Here is a 20,773-nt window from a genome sequence, read left to right on the forward strand (position 1 = left end):
ACTATACACTTCGAGTAGACAAAAATGCCATGTCCACCATATCGGACAAAGTCTGTCTACTCGATTGTGGTGTGAGAGTACTACCTCATGGCCATTATCTCAATTCATATTGAGCTGAATGTGTAAATTAGAGAAAGCACTTCAGTCCTGAGAAAGCTCTTTAGTTGTGGAAGGGGGGACTGTCTCTAGGGAGGAAGGGGGGGCCGTTTCCATCACAAGCTCCGCACTGCCTTTATTTCTATACGTTTATAATTTTTTTATAATTATATGTATTTATTATATATAAAAAATATTTATATATATTAAGATTTATATAACAATAATTTATTTTAGCAGCTTCGCAGTTGATTATTGACGATTTAGCTGAATCTATTGAAGAATGGTCGCAGGAAATGTTGCAATTATTCACGGTCCGGTCCCATCACGCAACAAAGTCTGTAACTATCGTTCTCCATAATTATTTTCATCAGAGTAAATGTATGAGAACATCTGTATTTAACTGTACCTACTATATCATCTATAGAGTTGTTCGCGATTCAAGTTCCCTTATAACTCTAAACAAACAAATGTACCCTGGCGAACCAAAATTTTTACTTTCTGCATAATATCAAGCAACTACTAAACCTTACATATTATTGGACCTGAATCAAAACACACCAAGAAAGAGTATTTTACACTAGAAAGTTGTTCAATCGTGGATAGTCACCATAATTGATAAATTCCATGTAAGTATTTCCACGACTTCGAAAATTAAAATATAAATATGGCATGAAAACCACAGTTGTTCGTTGACTGATCTTGTACCCGCTTCCAATTTTGAATAATAGGTTTTTCGTTCTGCTCAAGAACATTTTTAATATGAGGTGTGTAGAATGTATACGGCAAGCCAAGTGGATAAAAAATTCTATATTACTTGTTGTTTGAAAGATACATAACCAATACTCCGTCTTCACACTCGACGGACTGCTATTAACAATAATAAGGGTATTGTCAACATGTTGAATATGCTCCAGGAAATCTGAAGGTATGCAATAGGATTTATATTTGGACATGTAGGGGTCCATGTTAAATACATCTATTATTTGTTTCGTGTTTATGGTGCCAAGACTAATAAAACACTGCCGTCAGGAGTAATTTCGCAATTAGTTTCAAGTTGATTTAGCAAGATTAATGCAAGGCTTTCTTCCAATGGTTTGGCAAAGATACACTCTATCGTTACATTTCCCATCCGGAAAATACTCACATCTTGAGTACCAGACAATTCCAATACAATAATGTCATACGTTTTCGCAAATATTTGTTCACTTATACCATTTTCGGATAATTTAGAATCTCGATCTATGGATTGCATTGTCAGTTCATAGAGGGTCCTGTACGATTTATCTAAAGATAAATTGTAAAGAGGGATTCCATTAACTTTACATACAAGCAATGAAAGTCCAAATAATTCAAATTTTTATGGGGAATCTGTTTATGATCCAACAGCACTAGCACGTTCAACAAAGCCAAGGCCAATTTTGAAGACATTTTGTTATTGATAAATGAAGAATCGGTATAGGCACGCGTGCCTTTAGCAATATTACGTTGATTGGTGATTTTATGAGGCAAGAATAATTGGATATTATTTCTAGCAGCTGTTAATTTTTCAATTATCAAAGCCACAGAACTTATAACTTTTTGTTTTCGTTTATGAAGTATTGCCAACGTGATAGAAACTGTTACACTGGGTACAGCGTCCAGTACTTTTCACATAATATAATTGGACAGCAGGATTTATTGTTTTATATCAGTCTTTGCATTAGGAGGCAGCCATTGAGGTATATTAAATGTCTCATGATTTAATTTCCCAATTAAATGCAAATCATTAGTTGTTGCCTTTCTAAGAATATTGGTAGTATCAGTATTTGTTTTATATTAATATCCAATGATCATACCTCTCAACTGCAAATAGGACATTGATATCATCAATATGAATTGTGTATAACTTGCATAATTTGAATGATTATTGCTAGTTCTCACCAATGTTCCATTTATGTAGACACTTATTTGTCGAAATAAATTATGTAGTACGCAATTTTCGTAGGATAAACCCTCGTTGGCACTTGGTTTTTTATTGTTCGATTTTTCAAAATTGAAATTGAAATTTTCAAATTTGAAAATGGACTTTTCAAAGAGCGGTTGTTGCAGGTAAAATTGTTCATAGTATCCATGTTTTATACACTGACTTCTACATTTTCCGCATTGAAAAGATTTAGAGATGAGGTGACTGAAGGGTGAGAATATCAATGTGATATATATGCATTTTTTTTCTAGGAAAAGAAATCCTTTTTGGATCTTTTTTACTTTCTTTGATGCTTTACGCTTCCGAGCTGACTTTAGACTGACGAGGGATGGGGTCTTTTTCCTCATTTTTTAGCCTTTTTCACTTTGTTTGAATTTCTTGCCGACTGATCAAGTCCTCGACCTGATATTTTGCGCAACACTTTCTTGAATATTTTTCCCAGAGCCCCAATCATGTAATGTAGAGGACGCAAAATCCGCTGCAACCGGTGAAATATATTTTCTAGCCAAGGAGTAGTACAGAGTGAAAAAGCATAGAAAACCAACTACCAAAACCGTACCCGGACATTGACGAAAGACCCTTATAATAGTCAATTCCATGTCCCAACAATCGTCGTTCAAGAGTAGCAACATAGCAATCAATGTCAGGACATACAAAGTGAGTTCTATTAACCATTTCACTGAATGAGTCAAAAATGATATATAATTACAGCCAAGCATTTTTTCATTGCTAATGGATCCCCCAATTTGCTTCTTAATGTTAATTAAAAGAGCTCCAAATACTAAGTTTTGACTAGAACATATTAAAGGGGTTTTATATTGTAGTGATGCATATGGTCATTAGAGGTTTTTCGTTCAAGAGCACGTAGGAGGGGGATAATGGTATCACCAATTCTTGATCTCTCGACAAAGGAACCATAAAGAAATTTACAACCGTCAAAAGAGAAGGCGGGCGGATACTCTGCAAAAATACACGATTCATGCCAACTTTACTGTTGATTACATTATGTTTAAAACCAAGCACTTCTCTTAGATTATCATTGAGCATAACCTTTTCATTGTCGATGGGTGAACAAATGTAGCTTTTACCCTCTTCCTTTAAATAATTGAATTGAAAGGCACCATTTTTACGATATGAAATTTTTTTTTGACAGCTTGACACAATTCGTTCATAATCCCAAACTCCTTATATGGTAATATGGGAAAGGGGTATTAAAAGGAATTCATATTTTCAATCACATATTGATCGTTAACAATTGGCCAATCATGAGGTCTAATTTATATGTCATATGTATGATCCTTTCTTAGGATGTCATATGTATTTCTTAGAATAAAATCTACGAGTTCAACTTCATACCTTGACTCCAATTTAATAGCAGGGGAAATGTCTGTGCAAAAAATGCTCGTTTTATTCAAATCATGATAAAGAGGATTGGAAACATTGGACATGAATGTCACATGAAAACCTTCAGACAATATGAACGTCTTCAGCGGGTATCCACGAATCAAAATCAGAGCTGTATCCTAGCCAGCGAGCATGCAACTGTCGCTTACCCTGGCGAGGACGATTATTTAATACCTATTCAATTTGATACATTCCACTATTTTCAACTTTTTGTAACTCATAATCATAATACCGTCATGAATCTCGTCACCTTTCTTATCACAAAGACGATATGTCATAGATTTAGTATCGAGGATATTTGACACTTTAAAAAGTTCAGTAAACCACAAGTAATTTCCATTTTCAAAAATATTTTTGTACGATTGATTTGAACAGTATCATCAACATTAAATTTTTTCTTTCCCGCCTTTTGATTAGAATATTGTTTAAGGAAATTTGTATTGTACCTATGACGAACTTTCTGAGGGCTAGCATTTAACAATGATTGACGAAGACGTTGATTATAAATCATGATGACTTTATCTAAATCAAGAATAAATGCTGCCAAATTTTTCAATATACAATACCTTGAAATTAAAAGTCGAATGTTTCGTATTAAACGTTCATCCAATGCTGCCTTTATAGGACCATGACTATGATAGAGCATTGTATTATATTTCAATAAAACCTTATTTACATAAGGATTCACAAATTTAATTCCACGGTCTGTTTGAATTTTTTATATGAATATTGTTCAAAGATGGATTCAAAGGCCTTAGAAACTCCATTGCCCTTTTTTGACTGCAATGGAACTGCATATGCATACTGACTAAAACCACTTATTTGCAAGTAAAATATACTTGTAGGGTTTATTATGAGGTTTTTGAATCGCGTCTAAAGTCGAAAGATCTGCTTGTAGTATATGCAAAGGGTAAAAGGCTTTAGTTTTTCGATAGTCAAGACCCCTAGTCGTATAATTTCGATGTAAAGTATAACTGGATTCCTTTTGTAAATACTCTTTTTCCAGCTTCTTTTTAATTCCGGTAACCTGATAATGTGTAGTGGATGAACCTAAACTTCCAGGTTCTCCAATATTTTCATAAAAACCTTTCAAAATATGATCCATTTTGATCGTAACCGTCCGCTACCCTTTTGTATACTACCGGGTGAATCAATACGTCCTAGCTTTTGTCTAGATACTGGTGTCAAATCACCACTAGGTGTGCTTTCCAAGAATGATTTAAAATCATCATCATCTTCTTTTAATAGACGATGTTCTTTTAATTTCTCTAGAATTTGGTTTTTTGCTGATAAGACTCTTAGGAAAAATTGACAACTTTAAAAAATTATATAAATGACCGTCAAAGCATTCGACTCTTTTACGATTTGAAATCAAATCCGATAATAAATCAATTAAATTGTAGGGCTTGCCCTGGATTATAACTTCATACTTTTTCTTTTCAATTTGCTGATAAGATTGGGGCAACATGTCTACAGCACTTGTTAATAAATCTTCTTTTTTTGGGGTCTCACTATTTTTAGAAGGTTAATCAATAACATTGACTTAAAGTGTTTTTCAGATAAGGTTTAGGTTTGCTGACACGAAGAAGGGTATTTTGAAGCAAAATTAATTTTTTTCATCAGTAATTGTATCATTGTTAATAAATGTATCAAGATTATCTTCAAAGTGCTGTTTGGGTGAGACAGCAAGCTCATTGGCGTCAATTCATAGGTTTAAGCCATTTCTAGAGAATAGTGTTTACAAGTTGGGCGATTATTGGTAGTAACACTGAAAACAAATTACCACCCGCTCAAACAAGACGCTTTCCTTTACAATTTGCTGTTTTTTGCAAGTAGAGCACGTACAAGTGATCGATGAGGCTTTATCTTTTGCTTAACACGATCTGACAGTCTAACATTAACTTATGTTAAATTTAAACAAAGTTCCGACAAGAGATTAATAAATTCCTTGTCAACACCATGTTTAAGTATTGCTTTTCTAAGTCGTGGTTTTGCATTGGCTAGCACGGAAAATAAATGCCGACGTTCATGTAGCTTCTTCAATGTCATGATTGTGATTATTTACCTGTTTCACTGTTCACGGGTAGATTCACTGTAATTTCATTATCGAAAATAATAGGGACTACACGCAACTCTTCGGGTGTGTTTTGATTCAGGTACAATAATATGTAAGGTTTAGTAGTTGCTTGATTTTATGCAGAAAGTAAAAATTTTGTTCGCCAGGGTACATTTGTTTGTTTAGAGTTATAAGGGAACTTGAATCGCGAACAACTCTATAGATGATATAGTAGGTACAGTTAAATACAGATGTTCTCATAGATTTACTCTGATGAAAATAATTATGGAGAACAATAGTTACAGAATTTTTTTTCGTGATGGGACCGGACCGTGAATAATTGCAACATTTCCTGCGACAATTCTTCAATGGATTCAGCTAAATCGCCAATAATCAACCGCGAAGCTGCTGAAAAAAATTATTGATATATAAATATTAATATATCTAAATATTTTTTATATATAATAAATATATATAATTATATAAAATTATAGCGTTCCAGCGTTTTTACCACTGATCATATTCCATTTAAAGCCAAGAACATCTCTCAGATTATCATTAAGATGACTCATTTCACTGTCAACGGGTGAGCTAATATAATTCCTATCATGTTCCATTGATTAATTAACTTGAAATGTAACATTTGTACGAACAGAGATTTTTCTATTGATTATTCGGCATAAATCGTTCATACTACCAAATTCTTTGTATTTCAGTGTGACGTGGGTATATCACTAGATTTAAGTGTTTCAACCCATTCATACTCGACAAAGAGTGACCAATTGAATGGTATGACTTTTATCTCATACACGCGATCTTTTCTCAGGATATCATATGTGTTTTTGAGGATACAATCGACAAGAACAACTTCGTACTTTCCATAATCGAATTTGATGGTGGGGGAGAGTTCGTCCAAAAATCACTTGTTTTATTCAAATCATTGTAGATAGGGTCGGAGACATTGGAGATAAACGTTACATAAACATCATTTGGTATTGTATATGTTCTCGGCGGATACCAACGAATCAAAATCAGAGTTGTATCCTAACTAACGAACAAGCAACTTTTTCATGCCTCTGTGAGTTCAAGTCTTTAATATCTTTTCAATCTGATAGATTCCCGTGTTTTTAACTTTTTGTAATTCATAATCATAAAAGCCGCCAAGAATCTCATCATCTTTCATGTCAAGTAGACGATAAGCTATGGGTATAGTATCCAAGAGTTTGGAGACTTTAGAAAGTTCAGTGGACCATAAATAATTACCCTTTTCAGAAAAATCAATAGTTCGATTGATTCGAACAGTATCACCAACATTGAATTTCTTCTTTTTCTTCTCAATAGTACCACCACTACGACTACCACCACCATTGGAATACTGCTCAAGAAAAGTGTCAAGTGTATTTACATCATGATGAACTTCTGTTTGGGTTGAGTTGGACAGGGATCGATGTGGACGTTGATTATAAATCAACATGATTTTATCCAAATCATGAATAAAAGCAGAAGTATTTCTCAAAGTGCAATATCTAGAAATTAAAAGTCGAATAGTTCTTATCAGCCGTTTGGCCAATGCTGCCTTTATTGGACTATGACTATGATAGAGGATTGTATTATATTTCAGTAGGACCTTCTTTACATGGGAATTAACAAACTCACTACCCCGCTGCGTTTGAATCTTATTATAGTAATCCTGTCCAAGGAAGATTTCAAAAGCTTTAGCAACTTCATCGCCGCTCTTTGCCCGCAGTGGAATTGCATATGCATAGCGACTAAATACACTAATTGCAAGTAGAATGTACTTGTATGGGGGATTGTGACACCGTTAAATCTCATCTAGAGTCAAAAGATCTGCTTGTAATATTTGTAATGGGGAAAAGGTTTTAGTTTTTCGATAGTGATTACCACGAACTCTACGATTACGATGTAGAGTTTAAATTGATTCATTCTGTAGATACTCTGCCGCCAAATTCTTTTTAAGTCCACTGACTTGAGCAAGTGTGGTGGATGAACTTGAACTTCCCACTGCACCAATATTCTTATAAACATGTTTCAATGCTTCAAACATTTTGAACGTAGTTCAAAATGAGTTTAAAAATTTCCTTTTCAACCATTTTTCTTCGGAACGTTTACCGACAAAAGTGTCAGTAAACTTTTTCAAATAGGGTTTTTGGTCAAATTGGAGGGCTCTATGTATACTTGTGACGTTGAAACCGTTCGCTACTATCCACTGCAAAAGAACATGATGTACAACGATATTCTCTTTCGGATGAAGGTTACCGATAAGTTTTTGTTTTGAAGGCGTCCAGTGCACAATTCCATCCTCTACCTGAAAAATATTGTATGGACTCAGAGTGCCTAGTCACCGCTCTGTTTATGCAGGGGAAAACAAAATCCTTCACTGAGTCATGATGCTCCACCGGTATTTCAAAATCGATTTCAAAATACCATCCTTGTGGCCCATTCCCCATTCCACATTCCACATTGGCAATGCTGGGGAAATCTGAAGCACGAGACTCGTTAAGCCATTTATACTTTCCACATGGCAAAGAGTAGTGAGACAGCGCCGAAGGATAGAGGAAGTTCATATCTAAGAAAACTGCGTCCGACTTTACACCGGTGTCTTGTCGAGTCGAATCAGTTTCAAGGATTCGATATCCATGAAAAACATACCTTCCCCTCATTGATCTCTCTACAAATAGATGCGGATCCACGTCGGTGATCAAGCCTATTTCCTCTTTACTGATTTTAATAATTAAATCCATCACCGAATAAGTAGTGAAAAAATAATAACCTAAAGCCAACCCAAATTCCGCATGGATTTTATCCCTTTTCTTACACACTATATCCAGCAACGTCAATACATGACTTGCCAGGTACAACCTACAATAATCCCACCCATTTTTACACCCTCCTTTAGCCCAAACCCTCTTGCAAATTCATAGTCGACAGTGGTTCATTGACGATCGTAAAGTGAATCGTAGAACGAGGCGATGGATGGCAATTGCTCCTCAGAAAGCCTCGTGGTGGAGTTGTAGTACTCATACGGGTATAAGGTCTTACACGTTAATAAATCACACATTTCACCGTCTAGAAAGTGCTGTTTAAGGAGGTGTTTTTTAAGGATGGGGAAACTATTAAAATCGTCACTTTTCTTTACTTGAATGAGTTGTCTTAGGAATTTAGGGAAGAAAATAAAGGAGTCTAAAAAACGGATCTTATTCAAGCCCAATTTATCATTATCTATTGTTTGCCATTTGAACTCTAAGAGCAGCAGCTTTTCACATGATTTGGGTATGATATTATATGAAAAAGAACCATCTACTCATACGCTATCTACAACTTCATGTCGTTGCAATCGTACAAACGCCGGTAAAGTAAATTTTAGATCATAGTTGGAATTGTGTATATAAACAGGTAGGAAATATTTTTGGCTAACGTTTAAATTACACGATTGATAGGCCACTCCACGAAAATTACTCAACCCCGATACAATCGAGTTGCCCAAATGATCTTGGTCGTGGACCATCCCTTTAACCCCTTTCCCTCTTTTCCATTACCCTTAACAAATTCTCCCTTACAAACCCAACACATTTTTTCAGTTTTAATAGCAAACTCGTCCTCTGGTGATAGAGTCATTAGATAGGACGTATTTCGCAGCCTTGATATTGATTTATTTGCTGTTTTAATGAGTGCCGTCACGGCTGAGAGCATACAATCCTTACCGCCCAATCTCTCAACTATCTCTACCAATTGCATGGAGTTACACGAGTCTCTTTGTGCGTGAGCATAAGAGACTGCAATGACCTCATGTTTCGTTAACAAGATTTGAATTCAACGGATCATACACATCTATGAGGGCGGCTTCGCAGTCTAAGGCCACCTTTTCACTCTGTTAGATTGAATTTTGAAGTCTGAAACATCTACAATGATTTTTATTATTGAGAAAACTTGTTTTGTTCATGGAACTTGTTGCATGCTGATTTATGTTCGTGGAAATTGTTGAGGGATGATTTTTTTTGTGAAACTTGTTGCAGCCTATTTATTTCTCTTCGCAAAACTTGTACATGGATTTTTCACCTCGTGAAAGTAATTTTGTTAATGTAACTTGTTGCTTGCTGATTGTTTTTTTAGTTCGTGGAACTTGTTGCATGCTGTTTTTTATTTGTGAAACTTGTTGCATGTTGATTTTTTCTCTTCGTAAACCATGCACATTGATTTTGTTTCTCCTCCTAAAACTAGTTTTGTCCATGAAACATACTGCATGCATATTTTTCTGATTCTGGAACTTGTCGCGCGCTGATTTTTTTTGTTCATGAAACTTCTTGCATGTTGCTTTTTTCTCTTCGCAAAACTTGTACACTGATTTTTCTCCTTGTGAAACTGATTTTGTTCAAGAAACTTGTTGCGTGCTGATTGTTGTTCATGGAACTTGTTGTATGATGGTTTTTTGTTCATGAAAATTGTTGCATGTTGATTTTTGTCATCGTCAAATTTGCACATTGATTTTTTTTTTCTCTTGAAGCCAATTTTGGTCATGGAACTTGACCGTGCTGATTTATGCTTCGGAAATATGTCGAGTGCTATTTTTTCTTGGTGGAACATTTTTGTATGCTGATTTTGGAACTTGTTGCATGCTGATTTATGTTCGAGGAATATGTTGAGCGATCATTTTCTTTTTGTTTGTTAAACTTGTTGCATCTTGTTTTTTTTTTTCTCTTCACAAAACTTGTACATTGATTTTTCACCTTGTTAAATTGATTTTGTTAATGGAACTTGTTGCGTGCTGATTGTTTTTTTTAGTTCGTGAAACTTGTTGCATGCTGTTTTTTATTCGTGAAACTTGTTGCATGTTGGTCATTTCTCTTCGTGAAACATGTACACTGATTTTTTGTCTCCTCATAAAACTCATTTTGTCCATTTAACATACTGCATGCATATTTTTCTGACCATGGAACTTGCTGCGTGCTGATTTTTTTTTGTTCGTGAAACTTGTTGCATGTTGTTTTTTCTTTTCTTCACTAAAATTTTAGACTGATTTTTCTCCTCGTGAAACTGATTTTGTTCAAGGAACTTGTCGCATGATGGTTTTTTGTTCATGAAACTTGTTGCAGGTTTTTTTTCTCTTCGTGAAACAAGTACATTGATTTTTTTTCTACCTTGTGAAACTAATTTTGTTCATGGAACTTATTGCATGCATATTTCTTTGTTCGTGATCCATGTTAAATGTTGATTTTTCTCTTCCTGAAACTTCTACAATGATTTTCCTCATTGAGAAAACTGGTTTTGTTCATGAAACTTGCTGCACACTGATTTATGTTAGTGGAACTTGTTGAGTGATGATTTTTTGTTCTTGAAACATGTTGCAGTGTGATTTTGTTTATTCTATTCTCGAAACTTGTACATTGATTTTTCTCTTCGTGAAACTGATTTTATTAATTGAAGTTGTTGCATGCTGATTGTTTTTTTTGTTTGTGGAACTTGTTGCTTGCTGTTTTTTTATTCGTGAAACTTGTTGCAGGTTGATTTTTTCTCTTAGTGAAACATATAAATTGATGTCGGTTTTTATGTCAGAATCCATATATTTATGTGTTTTTTTTTCTAATAAAAGCTCTATGTATCTGATAGCGTACCCTAGAAATAATGGAAATATAACAACGTAATAGATAACATATTTTTAATGAAATAATGACATATATGATATTAATATAAATATATGGTAGATACATTATTATGCATTATTAATATCAATGAACAACTTTGGAAATTATGAATCTGTCCCATAAAATAGTTCAAAATGTTCTCTCTTTATACTGTAGCTATTGTCTTCTCTTAGTTCGTAATCAGTAGAATAATCAATATTCCATTTTGAATCATACGCAATTTTTACTGGTATGTCACCGACAGGTTCAATATACGTTTCGTCTTTTGTATTATTTCTTTCATTGACTGTTTGATCAATGATGGTAGTAACGTTTGCTGGCACTTTGTTTTTCATTGATTCATCTTTATATTCCTTAGTGATATTTTCTATCAATGTCCTTTTTATTTTTCCGGTAATTTCGTTGTCTATTATCATATTATTTTTACACATGTAACAGTTCCGACACGTAGACAAGATATGGTTCATGATATTAGTAGAACAGTAGGCCTTTCTTCTTTTGACCTTCTGTCGAATGCTAATACCCGAAAGCTGACGATAGGATGTATCCGTAGGTAATGTGTTACCAGCAATACTAGCAAGGAGTTGTCCTCTATCATCGATGACTATTTTTATGTTACCATTTTCTTTGAGTGCAAGCATCTCTGGAAATGAAACTTTTGAATTTGCAGAATGTGATTAATTGAAATTATTGGGTACTCCAAAGAAATCTAGTCTCTCACTGTCATGACAACGCATGCATACGTTTCCGATATTGCTACCACTTGTACTTGTTTTTTAGTTCAAATACTTCTTCTTGTCAGCATTCAATGCTACAAAAACACTATCATGTCAACACATTTTTGCTGGGGGGTCATCCAAATGTTCAATATGCATTTCATCTTTGCTATTATTTGGTTCATTGATTGTTTGATCAATGGTAGTAACGTTTGATGGCATTTTGTTTTTCATCGATTTATCTTTTTATTCCTTAGTGATATTTTCTACCAATACCCTTTTTATTTTTCCCGCAGTTTCTTTGTCTATTATCACATTATTTTTACACAGGTAACAGTTCCACCCCGTTGACAAGATATGGTTTATGATATTACTAGAAGAGTAGGCCTTGCTTGTTTTGATCTTCCGTTGAATGCTAATACCCGAAAGCTAACGATATGGTTTAACACTGGGTAACATGCTACCACAAGCACTATCAAGAAGATGCCCCTCTTCATCAGCTATTATTTTTATGTTGGCATTCTCTTTGAGTGTAGTCATCTCCGGAGTTCTCAATCTCGTATATCCACCATCATAAAGAGTTGAATTTTTTTGGGTACTCCAAAGAAATTTAATTCTTAACTGTCATGACAATACACGCATACGTTTCCGATAGTGGTACCACTTATACTTATTTCATAGTTTAAATAGTTCTCCTTGTCAGCATTCAATGCTACAATAACACTATCAGGTGAACACACTTTCTTAAAATGCTTCATCCTCACTTTTTTTATAGATATTAGTTATGTGTTTATCGTTCCACTGCGTAAAAAATACTGGTTGAATACATGCAATAAACTAGGTAGTGTCGATAACCGGCCATAGAGTACCAGGGAGAAAGCCGCATCGAGTCTCTGAGCAAGCATAGAGTGCAATTGTTAGAGCCGTAAACATATTTTATGTCATTTTAAGATACGTAAAAAAAATAAATAAATAAATTTGAATAATTTCGAAGACTACTAGTAAAAGTCACGACTAACATTTCTATATCATTCTCATTTTGAACTTGGAAAATATTAAATGTGATTTTATATGTTGTAAGTATGTTACATGTCATTCTGAGATGTAAAAAAAGTTTAAAAAATATATCATGTTCAAAAAAAGTGGGGGGGGGGGTCGGAGGGAGGGAGGTTGGAGGGGGGAGTTAGCAGAGGGATGGGGAGGGGGGCTAGGGCCAGGAGTTGGGGGAGGGGCAAAATGTCACGGGGAGGGGGTCCTTGGGGCTGGGGTGGGGGACCTTACAACACTTTTAAAATGGTAGTTGTGTATTATACCGAACACAGTTGAGAATCGCCCAAATAAAAAAATCTGTATCTCTGAATAGGAGTTAGCATTCCCTCAGATGGTTTATCATTTTCGTTTCTGTCAACGCCTATAATCATACCATAATGAAGAATCATGTCCAACATTAAAACATCCATAACAGTTCGAATAACTCATCGTCAGAGTTTTTATACCCGTGTTCAAGGTCAAACATAAGAAACACGCCTAAAAATATTGCTTAGCAGACAGAATTTCGTAACTTCATACCTTGAAAAGAACCATCGATGCTATGTGAACAGCCATGACTCTATCAGAAACATGTAATTTAATATCAAAATCATTGTTTCGTGAATTTTCATGGTATTCTGGTTCTAATTACAACATAAAAAACCAACCAACGATATGACTTTTTAAGGCTTGGTGATTTCTATCTGTCTGATGCCTTAGATTAACACAGTACTTGTCTTGTTGTATGGCGGGGGACTGTCTTGTCGGAACTTTTATAGCTACATTGGCTATCTGCCTGCTCGGAACTGTTATAACTACATTGGCTATCTGTCTGCTTGGAACTGTTTTAGCTACATTGGCTATCTGTCTGCTCGGAAGTGTTATAGCTACATTGGCTATCTGCCTGCTCGGAACTGTTATAGCTACACTGCTACCATGCACACCTTTCAGTTAGTATAGGATAGAGTTCGTTCTTTATTGTAATTACAGTGTGTACATATTCTTTCACATTCTGTGTTTAGTCAAAGCATACTGTCCCGTGTTTTCATTTATTTGTTGAACTTGTTTCAATAAATATGTCTCGGAATACTTTTAGTAATTTGTCTACCGTATTTATTGGGAGATTGTTATCATCCCCTACAGTGTTTTCAATTTGCTATAGGAAGGTTAAAGCCTGCCCTTTCTATCTTAGGAGGAGCATACTTATTAGTGTTTTTAGCTCTGTATTTGTTATTTCTACAAATTAGGTCAATTCGATATTGAATTCGTAAACATCTGATTGTCCATCATATTGAGGAATAGATTTTTTTATTTCAACATTGTTTGCGACTAGCTTTTGCGCAATTGATAGCACACTTAATTCATCTGACATTTTGGCGGGCTTTTTTGAAATAGTTAAATTAATGTTATAACCAGTAAGGCCTAAAATTCCTCATAATTCCTTCATAGTTTGAGGGGGTTTAAGATTTTCAAATCATTTTATCTTCTCAGGGTCTGGGGATATTTGACCTTGAGTCACCACTACTCCTAAAAATTTAATTTTCGGTTGAAATAAATTCACTTTGTCAGGCCGGTATTTTAAATTGCTTTCTCTGAATTCCTCAAACACTTTAGCCAATGTTGCTAAATGTTGTTCTTCATTTTCACCTACGCATATCACATCGTCACGACATCATCGTTCGCAACTTGCTTTTGCGCAATAAATGGTTCACTTAATTCTTCTGACATGTTGGCGGTTTTTTTGAAATAGTTAAATTTACGTTATAACCTGTAAGGCCTAAAATTCCTGTTAATTCCTTTATAGTTCGAAGGGGTTTAAGATTTTCAACACATTTTATCTTGTCATAAGATAAAATGTGTAAAAACACAATTAATCGACTTTTTTCACTTAACCTTTTCAGGGGATAACTACCTATCTCCTATGAGATATTTTAAGAGGGTGTACCTATTAATAGCTTAAGGGTTCTAGGCTTAGATACTTTTTTTCATATATATCTGTATCTATCCATTTAATAAAAAAAATTAAAAAATTTTGTAGCATAACTAGCTCGCGTCTTTGCTCCAAGTTTATGACCGTACCACTTGCACCACTTATGGCCGCGCCAAATGTAATGGGGAGTAAATAGGGTGCCACAATAAGGGGGATTATTTATAATTTGGGTAAATTACTTAGTTATTCGGACTCAACATCGCGCCAAATAGAATAAAAGGGGTTGACTCTTGAAATTCCTATAAAAGAATTCGTAACCTAGCAGTATAACCATATCTTTTGGAGCCTACTCTTTATTAAATAAAAAAAACAAGTTTTTTAAACTGAAAGTAAGGAGCGATATTAAAACTTAAAACGAACAGAAATTATTCCGTATATGAAAGGGGCTGTCCCCTCCTCAATGCCTCGCTCTTTACGCTAAAGTTTCACTCTGTCTCACAACTTTATTTTTTAAAACAATAAAAAGTTTGACTTTCTCACAACTCTATTTTTTAAAACAATCAAAAACTTTAGTGTAAAGACCGAGGCGTTGAGGAGGGGACAGCTCCTTTCATATACGGAATAATTTCTGTTCGTTTTAAATTTTAATGTCGCTCCTTACTTTCAGTTGAAAAAACATGTTCTTTTAATTTCTGATCGTTGTTTAGTTAATGCAGATTTTATTTGCATAAAAATTTTACTTTTCTTTTGCTAAATGGATGTCTTTACAAATTAACTTACGTAACTAACTTCTATATTCGTATATTTTTCTTCTGGCAAAAAATACAAAGTTGCAGGTTTTTGCAGATATGAGCTTGAAACCTATGTACTAGGTTTTTCTGATACGCTGAATCTGACGGTGTGATTTTCATTAAAATTCTTTCACTTGAAGGGGATGTTTCCCCCCTCTTTAAAAAATCGAGTAAATTTTCTCAGGCTCGTAGCCTTTGATGAGTAATACTAAACTTAATAAAATTTATATATTTAGGATCAGCATTATAAACACATTCTTTTGATACATTTATTGACATCAAAATTTCGTTTTGGAAAGTTTCGATTACTATTGAGCCGTATCGCTTGTTTTTTTATTGTTTTTTTTTTATTGCGTATATGTTATTACTTATATGAAGGGGTTCTCCCCTTAGTCAATACCACGCTCTTTACGTTAAAAGTTAAAAAAAAAATTTATTCACAAACCCCTGAATCACAAAGGCCGTTTAATTAGAATAGATAGCTCTTTTGAAAGCAATAAAAAAAACTGTAGGTTAAAGAGCGAGGTATTGACTTGGGGGAGAACCCCCTCACATATGTTATAATTTCTGTTCGTTTTAAGTTCTAATATTCCTTCTTACATTTCAGTTGAAAAAACTTGTTTTTTTTTTTATTTAACTTCTGATCGTTTCTTAAATAATGCTTGGAAATCTGGCGCCCCCCTTCATAGAAATGTCCCTTACCCCAAAGAAACATCCTCCACAGAAATATTCTCCAGAGTAATCCCCTCCGCTGGGCCCCCCCTCCAGAAAAAATCCTTCCTGAAAATGGTTGTATACTTCCCAATAACCAATAAATAATGCTGGCAAGTCCGGCACCCCCTTCATGGCAATTTCCCTTCCCCCATGAAAACTTCCTTCATGGAAAGATCCTTCCATATAGCCCCCGGCCCGCTCCGTCTCCCCCCTACCAGAAAAAATCTCCTCTGAAAAAGTCTGTATACTTCCCAATAACCAATACTATATGTTAACATTGAGTAAAGTTTATAACTTTCAGCCCTCCCCCTGGGGACTTTGGGGGATTAAGTCATCCTAAAAGACATATTTATCATATTTTCAACCATGCTGAACAAAATGGCTATCTCAAAATTTTGATCTGGTGACTTTGGGAAAAAAATTAGCATGGGAGGGGGCCTAGTTGCCCTCCATTTTTTTGGGTCACTTAAAAAGGCCACTAGAACTTTTAATTTCCGTTCCAATGAGCCCTCCCACGATATTCTAGGATCACTGGGTTAATACGATCACCCCTGGGTAAAAAAAAAACAAAAAAAAAACAAATCAACACGCATCCGTGATCTTTCTTCTGGCAAAAGATGGAGAATTCCAGATTTTTGTAGATAGGAGCTTGAAATCTCTACAGTAGGGTTCTCTGATACCCTAAATCTCATGGTGTGATTTCCATTAAGGCTTTATAGCTTTTAGGGAGTCTTTCCTCTTTTTTTCAAAATCAGCCAAATTTTCTCAGGCACGTAACTGTTGATCGGTAGGACTAAATTTGATGAAAGTTATATATTTGAAATCAGCATTGAAACCTGATTCATTTAATATATACATTGGTATCAAAAACACGTTTTCTAGAGTTTCGGTTACCATTGAGCCGGGTCGCTCCTTACTTACAGTTCGTTACCACGAACTGTTTGATCAAGATCCTTGACCGTTATATGGAAATCAAATTCCCTGAGAGAGCGTTTGCCAGTGGAGATAGTTGAACTAGTTACCTATTTTGTAGTGAGATACAGACATATACAAAAGAAAACACAAATAAGAAAGTAATACATTTATTGAGACTTACATCTGAGCTTACAGCAGTGTACAAATATAGACAAGCTTCAAATCAGTCGTATATACAGAATAATCTTTCCTCAATCATTGCTATATTCTTCATGACCTCATCTGGATGGTTTATCTATTCTTAGGATATCGAAAAGCTCTTTTTCACTCCCATTTAGTACGGGTTCTGATTCTGAGCATTAATCACTATTTCACGATTGATCCAACTCCTGTCGAAGGACTCCCCACCTTATTTTTATACTGACAAAATAAGATTATTATGCTGACTGACGGTCCAATAGTTTATTCGCAATATTTTGATGATGAAATGTTCACATTCCTAAGAGAACTTCAAACTTTGTATAAAACAATGTCGCATGATTTTTGTCAAGTATTGTCACAAAATTCACATCCATATCATTTGCTTTGTACTGCAATTCAACCCACAGCTTTCCCGCTTTTTACGTCTGTCAATATCATTTGGAAATGTTCAAGTCTCTTTTGTTGTGTAAAACAAACAATGTGAAGTTCTACAGAGTACAATAAAGTATTCTTGAAATTCCTTAAGCTGGTATCCGGATATTAATAATCTTTTTACTTGGTGTTTTGAAGGAATTTATGATTGAGAATATATTGCGGCTTTTCCTCATTGTTAGGAATCAGACGAAAGTTTGAAATGGGATTTAAACTCAATTAGGGAGTTTGATTTATATCGGAATTATTTTTAGAAGGAAATAAGTTTTTTTATATTTTAAGTACATATTACATATTACTCACGGTACAAAAAGTTAACTATTAGAACCGCCTTGTCCGATACCCCTACATAGGATTTGCTATAATTAATAAAATAAACCACATTATAAACAGGAAAAAGCCTACGGCTTTTTCTTCTTTGAATTAGTAAGAGACGAATCTTAAAACATCAAGTAGCTAACGAAGTTTAATGTATACAACGGTTTGTTATTCCAATGATCGTCTTTTAATGTAATTATGTACAAAAATCAAATATCTTTGAAAAGACTGCAGTATGAAAAGACATCTGATTGGGGGAAGGGGTCGGTGGAGGGGGTTACGGGGGAGGATCTTTCCATGTGGTTCGTGATCCGAACAAAATTCGAACTTTAGCGTAAAGCGCGAGGTGTTGACTCGGGGTAAACTCCCTAATATACGTAATAAAAACATACACATATAAAAGTTGTGTACACATATAGAGCAAGTCTTAGCTCTAATTAGATCCCAGGCCTAGGGTCAGTTGGGCCTGCAACCCTCCACCCGAAAATTTTACCGCAACAAAAAACAATGATACTGCCTCAGATGACCTACCCCTCTTTTACCTTCCACGACCCCAGGACATCCCTGGACCGATTTCAGACCATCGAATGAACCTTATTGACGAGGGTGGAATACGACTCGCCACCTGGAACTTACTCACACTCAACTTTCCTGGAGCTAAATCAATACTTGCCTATGAACTAAAACGCTTCAATATAGCTGTGACTGGCCTTACGGAAACCTGCCTTGTCGGAAGAGAGTCTGAGGATATTGGTGAAGGATATCACCTGATCTGGTCTCGTGACCCAAAAAGCAAGACAAAGGGTATAGGCCTCGCGCTGAACGCTAGAGCCAAGAGATGCCTTCTCTCCTATAAACAAATTTCAGATAGAATACTGATGGCTCAGCTCAAGCACAAGCATGGAAAGTGGACAATTATTGTATGCTATGCTCCCACCAATCCTAGTTCTGCGGAAGTGAAGCATCAGTTCTATGCGGAGCTCTCAGCAACCCTGTCAAGAGTCCCCCCCCACGACATCGTCACTCTTCTGGGAGACCTTAACGCGACGGTAAATGACAGGGAGGGCGTATGGAGAAGTGTTCTCGGCCCTGTGACTCCAGATTCACTGAATAACGACGGACAAAGACTCCTCCAGCTCTGTAATATGCATAATCTGGTTATTTCAAACACGCTCTTTCAGAGACGAGAGATACACAAATACACTTGGTATAGTAACGACTGCCAGACAAAGAAGATGATCGATTATGTTATGATCTCGGGTCGCTGGCGCTCGTCGATAACAAATTGCCGGACTTATAGGTCGGCCGAGCTTGGAAACACAGACCATAGGATGGTAGTCGCCACACTCAGGCTACGCCTGAGAGCACCAGGACAAGAAAGACGGCCTCCCAACCTTGATCTGATTAGTCTGGCTACATCTCAGATGCAACAGAAGTATGCTCTCGATATCTCTCACCGGTTTAGCTGCCTCCAAGTTCTGGACGACCCTGAAGTAGCCTGGAAGTCTTTCAAAGATAACATACTCAATTCTGCTGGCAGTATCATTGGCCGCAGCAGACACAAGAATAAACCCTGGATATCCCCGGAGACTTTGTCTGTAATCGAGCTGCGCCGGAAGGCCCGTTCAGCAAAGAATATGCCAGAGTACAGACGACTCAATGGCCTGCGAAAAAGCCTAATGCACAGTGACAGGAAGACCTTCGTTGACAAGAAAGCCAGTGATCATGAAGATGCCTCGAGAAAAGGAGACACCTGCTCCCTCTACAAACACCTCCGCGAGCTGACGGAAGGGAGGACTTCCACCGTGAGCCGTGTTTTTTCTGCAGACGGAAAAATGACGGATGACGATGCAGGGCAACTCTCTGCCTGGAGCAGTCACTTCTCAACGCTTCTAAATGCCGAGGCAGTTGCTCATCCCGACCCCGATCTGATTCAAGCAGCAATGACCACACCCAAGGCTACTTCCTACCTCGTATCGTAACCGTTTACCACCTTTGAGATCCGAAATGCTGTAAAACGGTTAAATAATAATCGAGCCCCCGGTGACTGTGGTATTTCTGCAGAACTCCTCAAGTACGGGAGTGCAGCGGTGATTCTGCGGCTCCAGATAATCTGCTCAGCTGTATGGACGACGGAAAGCATACCGAACGACTGGTGTGCTGGAATCATGTTGCCGCTCTGGAAGCGCAAGGACAGCCGTCCAATCTGCTCCAACTATCATAGGATTATGTTTCTCTCCGTTGCTGGTAAATTCTTCACCTTATCACTTCAGGACAGGTGCTCCCCATCTTTGTGTAGAAAGAGAAGGTTTTAGCAAGCCGGATTCATGCACAGAAGGTTGAAAAAAGAGCAAATTTTCACTATGCACCAATTGATCGAGAAGACGCGGGAGTTCCACCAAAAAGCGTACATCGCGTTCGTGGACTTTAAAGCTGCCTTCGATTCTGTTGATCGCCGTTCACTTTGGCTGATACTAAGAACTACGGGTCTACCCAAGAAATAGTTCTCACTCTTTGAAAAGCTGTATGAGGATACGGAAAGAGG

The sequence above is a fragment of the Artemia sp. Qi Xiang Cuo genome, chromosome 21, assembly GCF_049724085.1.
Source record: "Artemia sp. Qi Xiang Cuo chromosome 21, ASM4972408v1, whole genome shotgun sequence".
NCBI lineage: Eukaryota > Metazoa > Arthropoda > Branchiopoda > Anostraca > Artemiidae > Artemia > Artemia sp. Qi Xiang Cuo.